Raw genomic sequence first — 17,082 nt, 5'->3', positions numbered from 1 at the left:
ATGAGGGAGAGACTGGAGACACGCTTCTACAAGTAGAGCGATGTAAGAAACCGCTGGAAGCTGTCGGAAGCTACAGGAGACAAGGGCACTTCCTTCTTTAGAGAATTTGGAGGGACATGGCCCTGTAGCATCTGGATTTTGGATGAGCCCTTGCAAAAGGAATTAATGGCTCAAAATGTCAGTTTAGTCGCCGTGAGAAACCAGGCCTAACGTGTAGAAACAAAGGGGGGGGGGGCAGGAGATGTCTTTACGCTTTCCTTTCTCTCATTGTAACCCTTTCCTAAAAAGTGCCAAGACAAAGAGAAAATGTTGAGTCACTGACTATCACACAAAAGTCATCCTGACATTTCCAGGGACAGATATTTAAAAATCCTTCCAACTTCACATAAATAAACTCTTAACATAAAAATTACGAACAGAACATCAGCATCTTTTTGTGACTTCTGGGTTGATTAGGAATCCAAGTCAACTCTATTGTGTGTGTGTGTGTGGGGGGTGGACTCCCCACTTGGGCCCCCAAACTGCTGATTAACTGAAAGGATTTAGACAAATATGCATTTTAGCCACACTTGCATCATGCTAAGCAATCCTGGTCTGAGAATATCTTACTTCTCTCACCAGTTGCCCTCACAGGCAGTCAGTGTTCTTATTAATGTGTGTTAGAAGCTCATACTTGGCTATTGTTAAAGTCATGTGGCCATGAATTTCCTTCATGATTTAGGGCCATATTGTGCGTAGAAGCAGTTTTCATATTCAGACTCCAGAGGCACTGAGATGAAAATCTTTTTAATGTCATTCTTTGGAAGTTCTCTTGTTGAACTACAAGAAATACATAAAGCTGTATCTCCCCCTCCATGTGCCCTTCAGTAGAGTGAAAAGGAAGCTGCTGATTAAGGAGATCCACTAACACATTAACTAACAGCCACGTGTCCCAGGCTGCCACGCATCAGACGTGATAAAGCAGAATGAGCGGAGAGGTGGGGCTTCCAGGTGCCCATTCCAGCCCCAAAGCCTGTGACTGTGCCTCTGAGTTCAGAGACTCAATGTCCTCGAGAGACTGTGTGCTAGGGTCTTCCTGGCGCGGTGCTACTGGGAAGCAGCGAAACCTTTAGGAGGGTGAACCAAGTGAGAGGTTTGCAGGTCCTGGGGGTTGTGCCTCCAAGGGGGATGGGAGAACTAAAGTCTCATTCTCTTCTTTGACTTCCTGGCCATGAAGTGAACACTTTCGATTTGCTATCAGCTCTTTTCGTGGATTGTCCCACAGGCCCAGATCACTGAGACCAACCAACCATGTTCCAAGAAGAGTCGAAACAAACCCTTTCTTTTGCTAAGTGATTATATCAGGTAGTTAAGAATTGAAAAGCTGACAATCTGTTATCTTGCTTTCTCTTTTTCCGTAGTAGAAACTCCTGGCAGTGAGGTTTCAAAGGGGGCATTGATGTCTGAGGGACTGGGACATTAGGATGAAGGAATTTATGCCATGGTCAGAGAACAGCTGGCAGGAGCTGGTTCTCTCTACCACGTGGGTTCCAGAAAAATGGAGCAAATGCAACTCAAGTTGTCAGTCTTGGCAAAAGGTGCCTTCCCCCCCAAACATCTCACTGGTCTCTGAGAAATTCTTCCATAATGACCGAGACAGTATACTACAGAAAACAGAAACATCCTTTCAGTTAAGTTCAGTATGAAGTAACTCACATAACCTACTCTAAAGTGACCTTTGTGTTTTTATTCTCCCTTATAATTAAAGTACCTTATTCCATGCTGTATTATTCTGATTATAAAAGTTTAAAATATAGTCTTAGTGCTTTACCAGCGTGGAGAATAAGTGTTCCTTTTCTGCTGTATCTCTGCATAGCTGTCTCTGGTGGCTCTTTGAAAAGATTATTTGAGAAAAGACTTGGGCTATGGGGGTGGGGTGGCTCAGTGGTGGATGCTATGTGATGGTTTGGATGGTCTTGGTGTTTAATGGAAAAGCAGCAGGTATTGCCAGAGTCGACTCAAAAGTGACTGCTCTCTCTCTAACAAACGTTCTCTCTGGCTGTCACTCTTGCTTCTCCTCTGAAGGCTACAATAACCATTCTTAAACCTTCATTCAGGTATTAACCTAATTCTAACTGTGATATGCTCAAATGGTAGATATAATATTGCGTTGACTGTAAAAATATCAAGTTTTATTGGGAGTAGATATAAATTTAGTTATAATGAAATGAGTAAGAGCCTTTTGTATGCATCCAATGTAGACAAAGAGGTGAACCCTTCTCTTAGTGATGTTCGCCACCTCCCCATCTTAAAAATCAAAGTGGGTCACCTGGTCTTTGCTCTGAAATGAAGTAGTTTTGACCATCATATCATCAGCCCTTCCTCTTACTTTTCTGTGTACTGACCCATCTCATCTATTGGTACAGGACTCTGGCAGTAGTTAGTATTTGAAATTAAAATTCTCTCCCAGTGAGAATGTCAGTTCACTGAGTGTCTCCTCAGTGAAATTCTCCTAGTGACTTTAAATCGATCTGTTGGAAAGAAAATGCCTTTGCAGGTTTTCATCTTGGCTTCAGTGTACCACCCTGCTTTAGGTCTTCCCAAGGGAGGCAGGAAAGCTTGAATGAATGCCTCTCAGCAGAGACTTTGTATACGAGCAGGATCCCCATCTTCCTTTTGACGCGTTCCTAGGGAGAGAATTCCCGACGGGACATTTTGAGGAGTTGTTGCCTTGGTTCTGTGTGCTCCCTGTGTTTTGGTACACTGAACAGGGAATGTTGATGAGACCCGAGGCGGAACAGCTTGTCCCTCCACAGCTATTTTGACTTTGCAACGCTGGCAGTAGTTAAAAAAGAGAGAGAGAAGCGGGGGAAAAAGGAGAAAGTCGAGTGTGTTAACTAAGCAAACACATGGGACTGAGAGGAAGGCTGAGGAACAAGTAGGCTATTCTTGGTATCTAGAGCATAGGAACTTTTACTTCCAGTTCATGAATGAACAGTCCTTGGGTTCTCTAGAAGTCCTCGATCTCTGCGAGTGTTAACAAATGGTGCTATTAATGCCGCGAGATCCAGGTGTTCAATCAAGTCTCAGCACAAGGAAGATAAGGCTTAAGAACGATTGGACTCAGAATGAGGCTACAAATAGCTAACTAATTGCTAAAAAGACTCCAGTTACGTTAGATACTAGTAAATAAGGAGTATCCGGAAGAAATGAACAGTACGCTGCACTAGCAGAACAGAAGTGCTTTAGAGAAAATAAATGACAGTTCTGAGTGGTTGCTTTTTTCTTAATGTATCTCTATGAAAATGTGCCAGCTCTGAACTAAGGCTTTAAGAGGCATGGCAGTTTTCATTGGCCTCTCTTATATTCCTGCCATCTGCTGTGACTATAGCATGCCTTGGTTAGCCACAGCTCTTTTTGCTTGAGTTTCAGAATCAGAGATACAAGAAACCAGCTTGTATCCATGCCAGCCTGGGACTAATTGAGCTCTGCTAACTTACTGCTGACCCACAGACAGGTGAGGGAGAAAGACATGGATAGGTGCTTTGGTTTGTTTGAAACCACTGAGATTTTGCAATTGTTTCTTATGCAGAACTATTGGAACAACTCTTGATGATACACTTTTACTAAATGTCTCTTTTACACAAGTTGTTAGTGTGTGGGGCAGATCTTAGGACCTGCCTCAGTTTCTCCTTAGCATCTTGGTTCTTCAGCCCATGCTGTCATTGTGAATCACGATGCAGCCAATCAACTTTACCCACAGAATCTATGACACTTCTCATAGTTTTTTCAATTCACATGAAGCCCATAAAACTGGGTGCTGTATTTAGTGTCTTAAATGAGTATCAAAGAGCTAATGATTCAACTCAGAAGTGTATTGCATTCTTCTGGAATAATCTCTGATCCCAGGAAACTGAAGGTGGGTGGTGTGGCTTCTGCTTCAGTTCCTGCGCCCAGGTTCCTACCTTGAGTTCTTGCCCAACTTCCTTTGATGCTTGTGGTGGTTTGAATGTAATTGACCCCCATAAGCTCATAGAGAGTGGCATTATTAGGAGATGTGACTTTTTTTAACATAGGTATGGCCTGTTCGAGGAAGTGTCATTGTGGAGGCAGGCTTTGAAGTCTCATGTATGCTCAAGCCATATCCAGTGTCTCAGACCACTTTCTGTTGCCTGTGAATCAAAGATGTAGAATTTTCAGCTCCTTCTCCAGCACCATGTCTGCCTGCATACCACCATATCCCAGTATGATGATAATGGACTGAACCACTGAACTGTAATCCAGACAATTAAATGTTTCCCTTTATAAGAGTCACTGTGGTCATGGTGTCTCTTCACAACAATTCAACTTCTATGGATCAACCTCAGGTATTAATCATTTCACCTGCTGATCCATCTCCCTAATCAGTCATAGCTTATAAGTCACATTAGTAACTAAACACAAACTGCAGAATGGATCATGAGGTCTGTGTGCTCTGTTGTGCCTAGCTTACCTCATATAATATATTGCATATAGTGAATATACAGCCTACTATATTAGCTAGTATGTACTTTAATAAATAACTTATTAATATTCTGTCATTATCAGTATTATGATAAATCTAGAGTTAGTCTATGTAGTACTCATGGAATTTAAATTTAAAATTTTGAGTAAAAAGCTATTTATTACAATAGGAACAATTCCTTTTGCTCCTCACTGTTTCATGGAGGCAGCTCTCAGCAGAATAGTGGAGTACCACATACAGATGTGTTCCTCTGCATTTTCATGTTTGTCTTAGAACCAGTGAGTCAGTTTCTCCCTGAAAAGGAGCTGGGTTTTGATGAGGTTTGTACAGGAAACATAGATAGACTTGGAGAGAATGGTTGACAGCTGTTGGGAATTTACCTGTTTACATTTCTCGCCGTGTATTCAGATCTGTGATTACATCCCACGTGTCTTGTGCTTTCCTCTGTAGGCGCTCACATAGTTTTCAGTGCAATTTGCCCGGGTGTCTGTGGGTTCTGTGATATTACACACGATACTGATCTATAACCTCTGGCTTTTGGTTGTCTGTGAGTACCCTACAGATGCACAGCTAAGTCTCGTAAACTGGGTTTGTGTCTTGTACTCGGTCACATCCTGCTATTGTGTTTGCTCTTATGTGTCGAATGGTTGGCAAAATCCTGTATTAGAATATGTATGATGATGTTTGTGGAGAGAACAGGTTTAGTTCTCTCTATTGATGTCCTTTTTAGTCTTCAATTTCATTCTTTTTGTGTGGGTGCTTGGTCTGTATGCGGATCTGTGCACCACGTGCGCCGGTGCTTGTTTAGGCCAGAAGGGGGCACCGAATGCCCTGGAACAGGGGATGTAGGCTGCTGTGAAGCACCATGTGGGTCCTGTGCACTGAGCCAGGTTCGCTGCAAGCACAGACAGTGGTCTTAACCACTGTGCTCTCTCTCTTGCCCCTGTTGATGTCTTTCCATTGTTTTCCGTTTTCAAAAAAATGCAGGTGAAATAGAGAAGGTGGATGCGTCTTCCTCTGTGTCCACAGTCCCAGACACTTTTCTAGGTAAAGCACTTAATATCCTCTCACTACTGTAATTATAAGTTGTCATAGATTGCCTTTCAGATTGAGAGAATTCTCTTTTTTTCTCCTTGTTTAAGAATTTGTACTTACAAATAGGCATTGGATTTTATCCATTGCTTTTCCTGAACCTTTTCAGGTGGATCATGTATTTTCATTTATATTCAGCTAATATAATATTCATAGAGCAAGACACATTTATTTTGACCTTAAATGGCACCCCTGAAATATAACTGGCTGCATTACTTTGCCAGGACTACCATAACAAAATACCCCGGCTGAGTAGACTTGTCACCATGTCCACTCATGGGTGCCCCAAAGTCTGTGTTTTGTTTGCATTCTCTCTCTTTACAAGAACATCAGTTACATTAGGTCAGGGCCCAGCAATCTGACCTTTCTTTACCTTAATTCCCTTTAAAGGGTTCTAACTCCAAATACAGTTGTATTCTGAGATGCTGGGGCTTGAACTGCAAGTGCAGGATTTTGGGAGTGGGAGAACACAATTCAGCCTGTGCACCTAGCACTCTGATTTCTCTACAGCTCCTACGTGCCATTTGCACGACATTGACCCACTTTTTTCAGGTTGAGGAAATTCTTTTGAAATCTCACTAAGCAGAGTCATATTTAGCAAGGGTACTTAGCTACTTAAAGTTCCCTAATCGTGGGGGAACATATATGGCTATCTGTGTTGTGAGCACCGGTCATTGTTACCACAGAGTAAAATTTCCAATCTTTGGGTAGGTACAGCCTACCTGCTGATCAGTACTTCTGTTAAGGAAGGATGCATTAGAGATTTTTTCCTCTGTAGTCCTTGGCTCTTTAGTTCTGTAGCAAGCTTTTGCTGCCTTGATGCACAGGATCCACATGGTTCTCTCTCCACTGTTTGTCAGGATTTGTTAGTCTCTGCCGTCTCCCCTTAAAATGCCGGCATTGACCACGTGAGGGACTGCAGCATCTCCCCCATCTCCAAGAACCCTAGTTTTCATTATGCCTTCTTTCTTGTTCCCTGTAGCACTGTCACACAGTACATCTATGCATAATATATAATATATAAATATCTCATACATGTATATATGTGTATATCTATGTATGCATATAAAATATCCTCTTGTCTCCTCAGCATCACAGCTCAACTCTTGTGCTGTGGGGTCCTTATGTAATTAAGAATTATTTGAATACAGGTACCACGATACCTCAACGATCTATTTGATAACCAAAAGGGGTACTTTATGCCTAACCGGACAGTAGCGTATATAGTGTGGCTATGCCATTTCTTCAGCCCTGGAGCTTCTGCTTTCAAGTGAGGACACAGAAAAAGAAAGGGCAGAAGAGTGCTCAGAAACACCAAGTGCTCAGAAACGCCGAGACGGCAAGGAGGGGAGCTGGAATCTGAAGCAAGGAGCACTGGTTTCAGCATCTGAAACCTAAGCATTATTCTGTTCTCCTAATAACTGACGAGTCTGTTGACAGATGGCAAGAGATACAGGGAAATGAGGGTGACTGAGATCAAACCCAGTCCAGTTTGTGAAGACTTGCCTGACAAAGTAATGGAAAAGGCTGTGTGTGTGTGTCTGTGTCTCTCTCTGTGTGAGGCTGTGTGTGTCTCTGTATGTCTGTGTCTCTCTGTGTGTTTGTGAGTCTGTGTGGTATCTGTGTATCTCTGAGTGTGTTTGTATGTCTCTGTGTTTCTGTATGTGTCTGTGTGTGTTTGTGTATGTCTATATGTCTGTATGTGTGTCTCTGTGTGTGTCTGCGTGTCTCTGCGTGTGTGTCTGTGTGCCTCTGTGTGTTTGTGAGTCTATGTGTGTGTATGTGTCTGTGTGTGTTTGTGTATGTCTGTATGTCTGTGTTTGAGTGTTTATGTGTGCCTGTGTGTATTTCTGTATGTGTGTGTGTGAGTGAGTGTGAAGGGAAGCTTATTTGGGGAATTTGTGAAACACATCTCTAAATGTCTCGAATATCAAAATTTGTGATTCTTCTTGGGGTGAGGTTGTTTTTAAAATTATTTTGTAAATTTTTAGATTATAGTATAATTACATCATTTCCTGTTTCCCTTCGGCCCTTCAAATCCTCCCATATACCTTCCTTGCTCTCACATTCATGGATTCATTTTTGTTGTTGTTGTGGAAGAAGGTAAAGCTTTTTTGTGTAGCCTTTGTATTGTGATGTAATGGAAAGAGCTGCTGGATTCGTGCTTTTTTGTGTAGCCTTTGTATTGTGACGTAATGGAAAGAGCTGCTGGCTTCGTATCTGTTTTTAATTCGTCTTCCAAACTCACGTTGCTGATGTGTCCTGCTTTAAAGGCTGTGGAGAGTAAACAGAAGCGGCTTGGGAATTGTGGGGAATCTAAATTTACATCCTGTTGGGGATAATCATTTTATACACTGTGTGAAAATGTATCTCTGTCCTTTCTTGCCTGCCTAAGGCACCTCCTGATTGGTTTACTAAATAGCTGAATGGCCAGTAGTTAGGCAGAGGAGGATAGGCAGGACTTCTGGAAGAGATAGGAACTCTGGGAAAGTATCTGAGGAGGGAGATTTGCAGCCAGATGTGGAGGAAGTCGGTCATACAGTACTGAAGAGAGGTAACAAGCCATGTGTCAGAATTATTATAATCAGTATAGATTATTATAAATGGGTTACTTTCAGTTTTAAGCGCTAGTTGGGAACAAGCCTAAGCTAAGGCTAAGCTTTCATGATTAATAAAAAGTCTCTATGTCTTTATTCAGGAACTGGTGGTACAAAGAAAGTCTGCTTATAACATCCCATTGTTTTAAACCATAGACCTTGCTCAATTAGTTGGGGTTCTGTTTTCTCTTTTTTTGATCAGCATAAAAAGCATGACATTCTAAAAAGCATTAAAATTGTCCTAAATCAGTGCAAATATCTGAAGATCTCATGGCCTCCATTACTTAAAGGTGCCTGATAGCTAACATTAATTCTGGGAACATCCTTGTCCCTTCGGACGCGCCCAGAGCAGAAAGCGTAATCCGCTCTAAACAGGGGCTGTGCAAGAGGAGAGAGGTTTAGGATCAGGAGCCGCGAGGACGGACACATTCAGCAGAAGTGAAAGGAAGAATGAGGCTGCAGGATGAGAGACTTTCCAACTCAGTTCTCGCGTGACATTTAAAAGTGAGAGAGCGATTAGAGAACGCACAGAAGTGAGGCTATTTATTAGCAGACTTTTAGCAGTTTCTCATCAAGCAACACACGTGGTGTTTAGTGTTCCTAATGAGTTTCACTAGGGTTATTTTTACATTTGGGGACATCTGTGGAGTGGTAAATGTGTTCCTAAATATTAGTTATGATTATAAGGAAATGTGTTAGTATTTGGCACCAGGTTTTGGGCTAATATATTAATCAATGATTTTAATTATACATTATCCTCATTCTTCTTAACTTTTATCCCTAAGCAAAGAGGTGACTGTATCCATGGTCTAAACCTAGGAGGGTTTATCCTATGTTTAATTATTTTATAATCTATGTCCAAATTTTTTCACTACCCCTACACCATTTTTAAGGAAGGCACAATACACTAGGCAGAGAGCGTCTTATGTAAATGAAGCATACACTAGATGCCCAAGCCAGTTTTGCCTTTTTTTCTCTCTTCATCATCTTCTGCTTCTCTCTCTTTCCAGGTCAATAGCAGGTTAGGAGATGAAGTCAGACACCTGTGGCCGAGAGGCCAGTGCACTGGCTCCAATCCTTCGGCTGCTCAGGCTTCTCACAAAGAACGCAGCTATCAAACCCCCGAAAGCTCTGTGAGGGATAGCACCCTATGACTTCACATGCTTTGATTCCTGAATGATGCATGATGGTGTACACCAGACTTACAGCCACAAGGGCATTTTGGTTTCTGTCCTTCTCAAAAGCAGTCTGTGATCTGAACTCATTACCACTGAAACCTAGCAGACGATTCCCTTAAATACAGACTCACAGAACATGGAGGGTGCGCAGCTGCGTTAGAGAACACTGGTGTCATCTTTCAGAGTTAACTTCCAGAGGGCTTGATTACTCCACGGAGCAATCCTGTGCCAGCATTGATGAGGCGGGTTGTAACCAGATCTTTGGAATTAGTTCTCCTGTCGAATGTAGATATGTCCCATTTCCTTGGAAAAGTGAATACCTTTGAAGAGCAGGTTGAAAAATAATCCTTGCCAAGACACCCATGCTTAATGCTTGGAAGCAGCTCAATGTAAGACAAGAGAGACTTGGCAGATGATACTGAAAAATAACATTAAGGGGATTGAGACAGAAGTCACCCTGATTGGCAGATACTGAAAAATAACACTAAGGGGATTGAGACAGAAGTCACCCTGAATTTGCCAGTGGCCAAGTATGTTCACAAGGGTCCTTGTTCAAGGAAGGCTGGATATTTTCAGTAAGAAAATGACCCAAACAGAAAACCATGTGAAGATGCCACACTGATGACTTTGAAGAGGGAGGATGGAGCCATGAGCTAAGGAAGTGGGAAGCCTTGAGAATCTAGAAAAGGTAAGGAAATTGAATTTCCCTCTCAGGACTCTATAAGAATTTAGTAGTTCAGGTTAAAGGTGATAAGAAATGGGAGACAGAATAATGGGGGGGGGGCTCCAATTTGGAGCAGAGAGGAAAGTCAATAGAGAGGAAGAAGTGGGAAAGAGACAAATAACATCAAGGTTCTTTGATAAATCTCCAAAGATACATACTACTTTATATTTCCCAAATTATGTGCTACCCCCCTATACACACACTACACACACATACATGCAGGAAAACACTCATAAAATAAAAACATAAAAAGAAAGTGCTTCCTAAACAAGCATGGAGTCTTGAGTTCCAATCCTAGCACCCTTAGGAAAAAAGTTGGACACAACCCTGTGTACCTGTGGTCTGGGCACTGTCAGGGGTAGTGACAGGAGAATTGCTGGGCATTGCTGGCCACCAGCCTAGTTTCAGGTTCCATGAGAGACCCTTGCCTCAAGAGAATGAGGCAAAATGATAATAAAGTAGGGAACCTGGCATCCTTCTGTGGCCTCTGAATTGTACCTGTAAATGTACATACACCACATATGTACAAACACATTTGTACACAAGCTTACACTGCACACACACAGCACTTAAACATATGCACACATACAAAATAAATAAAGACATAACTAATTAAAAAAGGCAGGTCCTGGGTCATTCATGTAGATAAAGTTGTTTGTTTAGCTGCTCACAGTACTCTCTGGCTAAGACCCTTCTTATTGCTTATATACCTGAGACAGCAAAGAACAAAGAATTGAAAGTTACAGAAAAGCCTTATTCCATACCTCAAGTTTTAACCATGCTGAAGAAACATTTTCACATGTCTGGTGGCATACACTTTCTTTGAATATTTGCATCTCTGCCTTTCTTTGCCTAGCCTGATTAAAATAGCATTAAAATAACAGTGTGAAAAATTTGGATGGCAGAAGGAAAAATAAACACAATTAAAAGATTTTGATTCAGTATGACATATGCTTATGAAACTTCTGGGTACAGACCAAATATATATCTTTGTCAACAATTTATTTTAACTTACTGAAAAATTTATAGACTAAGTAATTTTTTAAAAAGTCATTTTTTTTTTTTTGGCCAGGTGAGGTGGTGCATGCCTTTAATTCCAGAACTTGGGAGGCAGAGGCAGGCAGATCTCTGTGAGTTCAAGGCCAGCCTGGTCCACAGAGTGAGTTCCAGTACAGCCAGGGCTATACACAGAGAAACCCTGTCTATACCACTCCCAAATTCATTTATTGTTGTAGAGACCAGGTCTTTCTGTGTTTCTCAGTGTCTTTGCTATTTTTCTGTTGCTGTGAGAGATGCCATGACCAAGGAAACTTAAAGAAGAGAGAGTTTATTGGAATTTACAGTTTCTGAGGGCGAGTCCATGGCCATCATGGCAGGGAGCATGGCAGCAGGTAGGCAAGCATGGTGCCGGAGCAGTAACTGCAAGCTTGGTGTCCTGATCCACAAGCGTGTGGCTCAGGGAGATCACTGGGAAGGGCAGGGACTCTTGAAACCTCAATGCCACCAGTGACACACCTTCCCCATGTAGGCCCTCCTAATCCTTCCCCAACAATTCCACCAACTGGTGATCACGTACTCAACTATATGAGCCTATGGTGGACATTCCCCAAACCATCACATACAGGATAGTTTCAAACTCTCCATCCTCCCGCTGCAGGTTAGTAGCTTTGTGAGTGGGCATAGTGCACACTAACATGCCATGCTAAGTAGTCTGATTTTGGTTGTATTTGTTTTTCTTTCTGTCAGGCAGACCTAGAATGCAGGATCTGAATGCTGGTACTGCAGGTGTGTACTGCCAAACCCAGATACATTCATTAATCAATTCTTAAACAAGGGTAGAATTTATGGTGTGTGGAACTAAATGAAAAGCTTTAAACGGTAGGAGAAGCCTTTCTTTATAATTCATTCATCCCCATAAGCTATTGGTGGTTTTCTGTTGGCTTAGTGGCCACACATCAATCTACTGATATTTTAATTCTCATTGTGACCACACAGTCCCTCAGTCAGGACTGGCCACTCAGGCTATGGTCTGGTGTGGCTTCTGATCCTGTGACCCAGCTCTGCTGTGGCCACAGTCTGCAGGTTTAAGTTAAGTCTCTATCGTTCTCATCTCCAACACACCCAGCAGCAAAGAGAGGGGCTGGCACATGCAGTGTTAGGCCAGACCAAGCCTGAGCCAGCCTCCACAGCAGTTCAAGGACAGGGCCTGGGACTTGTCCAAGCCTGTCCAAAAGTGAAGAACTGTAGCTCTGACTAACCCCTGACTAGCCCTAGCCAATTAAGATAAACTGATAAGATTCCCACTTGCTTAAAGCAATCATACCTAAAATCACCTAACTTCCTTAGACACTCCCCTCAGTAAGACCTAAAAGGCTTATCCTTCTCGGGGTCATTGGCATCTTGCCTTTCTGTAGGATGGTCGGCCCTGCATACTGGTATAATAATAAAAAAGACTCTGCTTTTGCATCGGATCTGGTCTCTTGGTAGTCTTTGGGGGGTCCTGATGCTGGGTATAACAAAAGGCTGGGGTGAAAACTTGCTAGCTCAGAGAGACTGAATAGCAAGTAGCTGACTTTGCTTTATGGCCGGAGACACAGCAAGAGACACATCTCTTCCCTTATCCCAGAAACAAGAGGAAGTCTAAACTCCAGTCCCACCCTTTCCTTCCTGTGCGTCTGCTCTGTCCAGATTGCTGTCTTCTTTAGGCCAAGTCCAGTAAGCCAGTCACTGGCTCCGCCCCCGATTCAAGGTATCACTTTAGTGTGCAGTCTCAGGAGTGTCAGGGTGCAGTCAAAATATCTCCAAGTTATTCCTCACTTATTGATTTTAAACTGTTGAAAAGTCTATTTTTGCCTGTGCCTGAAGCAATACCATGAGACCCTCTAAAGGTGAATTTCAATGTACTTACATGAGGGCAAGTCTTTCTCCATGTTTTCTCAAGTCCCTGTGATCCCAGTGACTAGTCTTTCTTTCTCTCCTGTCTTCACTGACACATCTTACAATTATCAGCCACACCTACTGTATCTTGATTATTAATTCATCTGGCTTCTGTTACAAGGGATCAAGCAGTTATTCCTTTTGAACAGTCACTTCCCTACAAGGCTGGAAATAACTGACAGCAGACCCCCAGCCTCTGTAAACACAAGCGGATGTGCTGCTGTGCAGGCACCTTTTGTCACTTACTTTCTGGTTGTTGGGATTTATTCATTTTTTGATGGACGGGTATATTACAAACCTGTGGACCTTGCCAGGTTTTCAGGTATCAACTCAAAAAGCCTTGCTGGAAAGAATGCTTGGCACTGCAACACAGAGAATGCCCAACGATGCATCATATATTTTTAATAGATATATGTTTTAATAAACATTTGCCTCCTAAAGCAATGGCTTTTCAAATAAGCTTTCGCCTTGAGCCATGTAGCTACCCAGCTGTGAGTTTTACAAGGCGACAATCTCCACATCATTAGATGTTATGACTAATGCCCTAGCAACGGAAATCATAGCTATTTACATGCACATAAAAAGTTAAAATGACATTTAAGGTGTACTTCACTCAGGAAAGGGTGCTAGTAAAACAATGCCATGATTTGCTTGTTGATGTCTTATAGCGTTCCTTTGCAAAACAAAAAGCAAATTAGGAGACAGTCCTATACAGACACCCAATATCTGGCCAACCTTGACAGCAAGCCAAGGTTGCCCCGAGTCCCAACCTCACTGCCTGTGGACGTCTCTACTTCATGAAGACTTTCGTTGACTTGCTAGCTGTATATTCACAGCCTTTTGTCTGTAGCGTCACTGTATCACTTCAATTTTCTGTCCCGTTCTCCTGATTCCAACATGGAATTTGTTTGCCTCAAACACTTGGTGAGTCTGTTGTGAATTTTACTAGAGAAATTGAAAGTGATTTTGTACCTTACAGTAGGGGTTCTCAACTGTGGGTCACGACCCTTTGGGAGGTTGAATGACCCCTTTGCAGGGGTGGCCTAAAACCACCAGAAAACACAGGTATTTACATGACAATTCATAACAGTAGCAAACTTACAGTTATGAAATAGCAATAAAAATAACTTTATGATTGGGGTCACCACAACGTGAGGAACTGTACTAAAGGCTGCAGCGTTAGGAAGTTTGGGAACCATTGCCTTGCAGCGTTCTGCCCTTTCTCTGGCCTCGCCTGCCTCTTTTTTTTTTTTTTTTAAATCATCTTCCTCCCCCTCTTTAAAATTTCTCTCCATTTTGCTCAGAGCAGAGTTTGCCTCCACCTTTCCCTACTCTTGTCTCATATTCCGTCAGTTACTTCTCAAAGTTCCAAAGTGCTTGCGGTGCTAATCTCAAGCAAACAGTAACCATTTTCCCTTCTTATTTCATGACCAAAGACTTATTTTCTGTCCAAAGTTTTTCTTCTCTCATAGCCACTGAAGTAGACACTGATGAGAAATTTCTCTTCACAGGCTCTCTTGCCTTTCTTATCTTCTGGGCATGTGCAGAAAGGAAGTGGAGGAGGAAGAGCAGCAAGAACAAGATCTTAGGATGAGCAGCTGTTAGAGAGGAAGCCAGCATTTACTTTCCTGTCTCTAGTGCAATGTGAAAATGTTCAGCACAAAGGAGGTTTGCCCCTCCACAGTCTAACTTGTGTAACCCCAGAACCTCATGAGTAAGCAATCCAATCTCATCTTTTTTCTTTTACTGTAAATCTCTATCATCCAAACGATCAATGAGTGGCCATCTTCCTCCCTCGTTATTCTGGCTCACTACACGGGAGCTTTGTACGTGGGAAATGTGGGACAGAGTAACTATTCTGTTTGCCTCCTCTGGCTTCTCCCAGGTGATCTATCCAATTAGAAGAGTAAGATGAAGGTATCTGACTCAACTCTAAATTTTCTATAAATAAAAATTTAAAGTACAGCTTATCTGATTGGACTCTGAATATGCCAAGTGTAAGCAATTTGCTTCTGGTTACATGACTTAGAAGACTGTGCTGAAATGTATTTTATTTTAAAATCAAGATTTATGGGTAGATTCTCCTTTAACACCACTCCCTCTTTTAACCTAGAAGATGCAGACATTATCCCAGCCCTGGACAATGTGGGATGCTTAGTGAGTATCTCAGGCATCCTTGGATAATGCAGCTGGTCGATGGAGTGTTTCTTTACCCCGACTTTTATTTGGCACGTTTTCAGAATGATGCAGAAAGAACTCTTACTCTCTGAACTTGATGATGAAGCTTTAGTCCCAGAAACCATTTCAAGCAGTGGTTGGTTACTACCGCACAAAGTACGGGGCAGTCTTCCATTTTCTATGCTCTCATATTTTATGTCATATGTCCAATCATTTTTGGCTTCTTTTGCTTTAATTGCAATAGTATCGTTGGATTCATACCTGTTCTTAGTCATTTAAAATGACTGGAACATTTTACAATGAATGAAACAATCTTAAGACCTTTTTTTTTAGTTCCCTATAGTTTTGTTAATATTTACAAAAAAGAAGAAGGCAGGTTACTAGGTACCAAGAAAATAGAGTTGTCTTTCTGCCAGTGCAAATTCTCAGATGAGTGAATTTGGTTGCTTCCAAAAATTGGCGAGCTAGTCCTTTTGATTTTATTTCCTTCTCCATGCTATCTGTAGAAATCCTGGGTTCACAATGCGACCATTCTGGTACCTTCTTCTCCTTTGCCTGAGGTGCATCACCCAGCCCTGTTTGCACAACACACATTCAGCTTCAGCTAAGTCTTGAAAGACTTTGCAGGTTATGACATTCCCCTAAATGTGCTGAGGTTTCCTTAACCTTTCATAAAACATTGTGATCTTTATGGACTGTATCATATTGTGCAGTAATGTGCTTTATTGTCCACAGAATAAGCTTTTCTTAAAGATAATTGGAAAGCTGGAAATGGCTGCTATCGGCTGATTTTTAAAAAATACATTATTTCTGAAATAGGGCTGGTGTAATAATGACCCTATCTGTTCAAGATTTAAGATTTGTCTTGGCAGAGAAAATTGATCCATTTCACCTTTGTCTAATGGAAATTTTTATCTAGGATTATCTGTTTATGTAAATGAATGTCCCCGTGAAAAGGGAACTTGAGGGGGCTGTAAATCTTGGTGACACTTCGGTTTCATAGGGGAGAAATTGGAAAGGATTCTAGTATTTATCTGCCCGAAATTGGTTATAAAAACAAAATTATCTTCGCGTACCTGCAGCATCTGATGTTTTCTGAAATTTCATTATATTTCTGAATAATCCAGAGAGTCGTGGGAATAGTGCTTTGACATGACCTCAATCAGGAGTTGTTTTTACTTTTTAAATTTTATAGTCACTTGCTAATGTGTTTGCTTTCCTGCCTTTTTAAGGATGAGATTGTTTTCTGTACCAGGTTAGGAGTGTTCAGCCATCAAGGGCTAGTTATCTGTAGGTAAATGAAATAAAATGAAATGTGTTAGCAGACTATCTGCAATTTTCTCTCTAAAAATATCATGACTAATATAAATTTTGTCTGTGAATCAAAATATTGGGGTCTGAATCAGAATTGCTGTACATTTAAACAATGTGTTTTCACAATGATTATTGTACCACACTTGTATTAGAAGTTACATTGTAACAGCTTTGTTTATTTTTCAAGACAAAGAGAAAAGAAAGACAAAACTCATCATCATCATCAATGTTACTTTTTAAATTTTTCTTTGAAAATGAATGTGTAATTTCTTTATAGAGACCACTAACTTCCTTATCCAATGCCTATTGGAATTCCACTGTTTTCTGTTCCTCTTGCAGCCGTTTCTTCAAAGTCTCTCCCCTTTACATAATATTTGAACTGTTTCATTGGGGTTCAAACAAATAGCGTTACATTGTATTTAAGATGATGTAAATGTTATATTTAACAGTGGGATGCAAGGACTGAAAATTGTCAAGAACTTGTAGTTTTACCCCATGATTTCTTCACAACAAGCAATGTGCACTGAGCAGCCAGGAGGCATGTTTGCTGACTGGAATATCAATTCTACCACTGTTATG

Source organism: Chionomys nivalis, chromosome 6 (genome assembly GCF_950005125.1).
Source record: "Chionomys nivalis chromosome 6, mChiNiv1.1, whole genome shotgun sequence".
In the NCBI taxonomy this organism is placed as follows: domain Eukaryota; kingdom Metazoa; phylum Chordata; class Mammalia; order Rodentia; family Cricetidae; genus Chionomys; species Chionomys nivalis.
Note: the sequence above shows the minus strand (reverse complement) of the source record.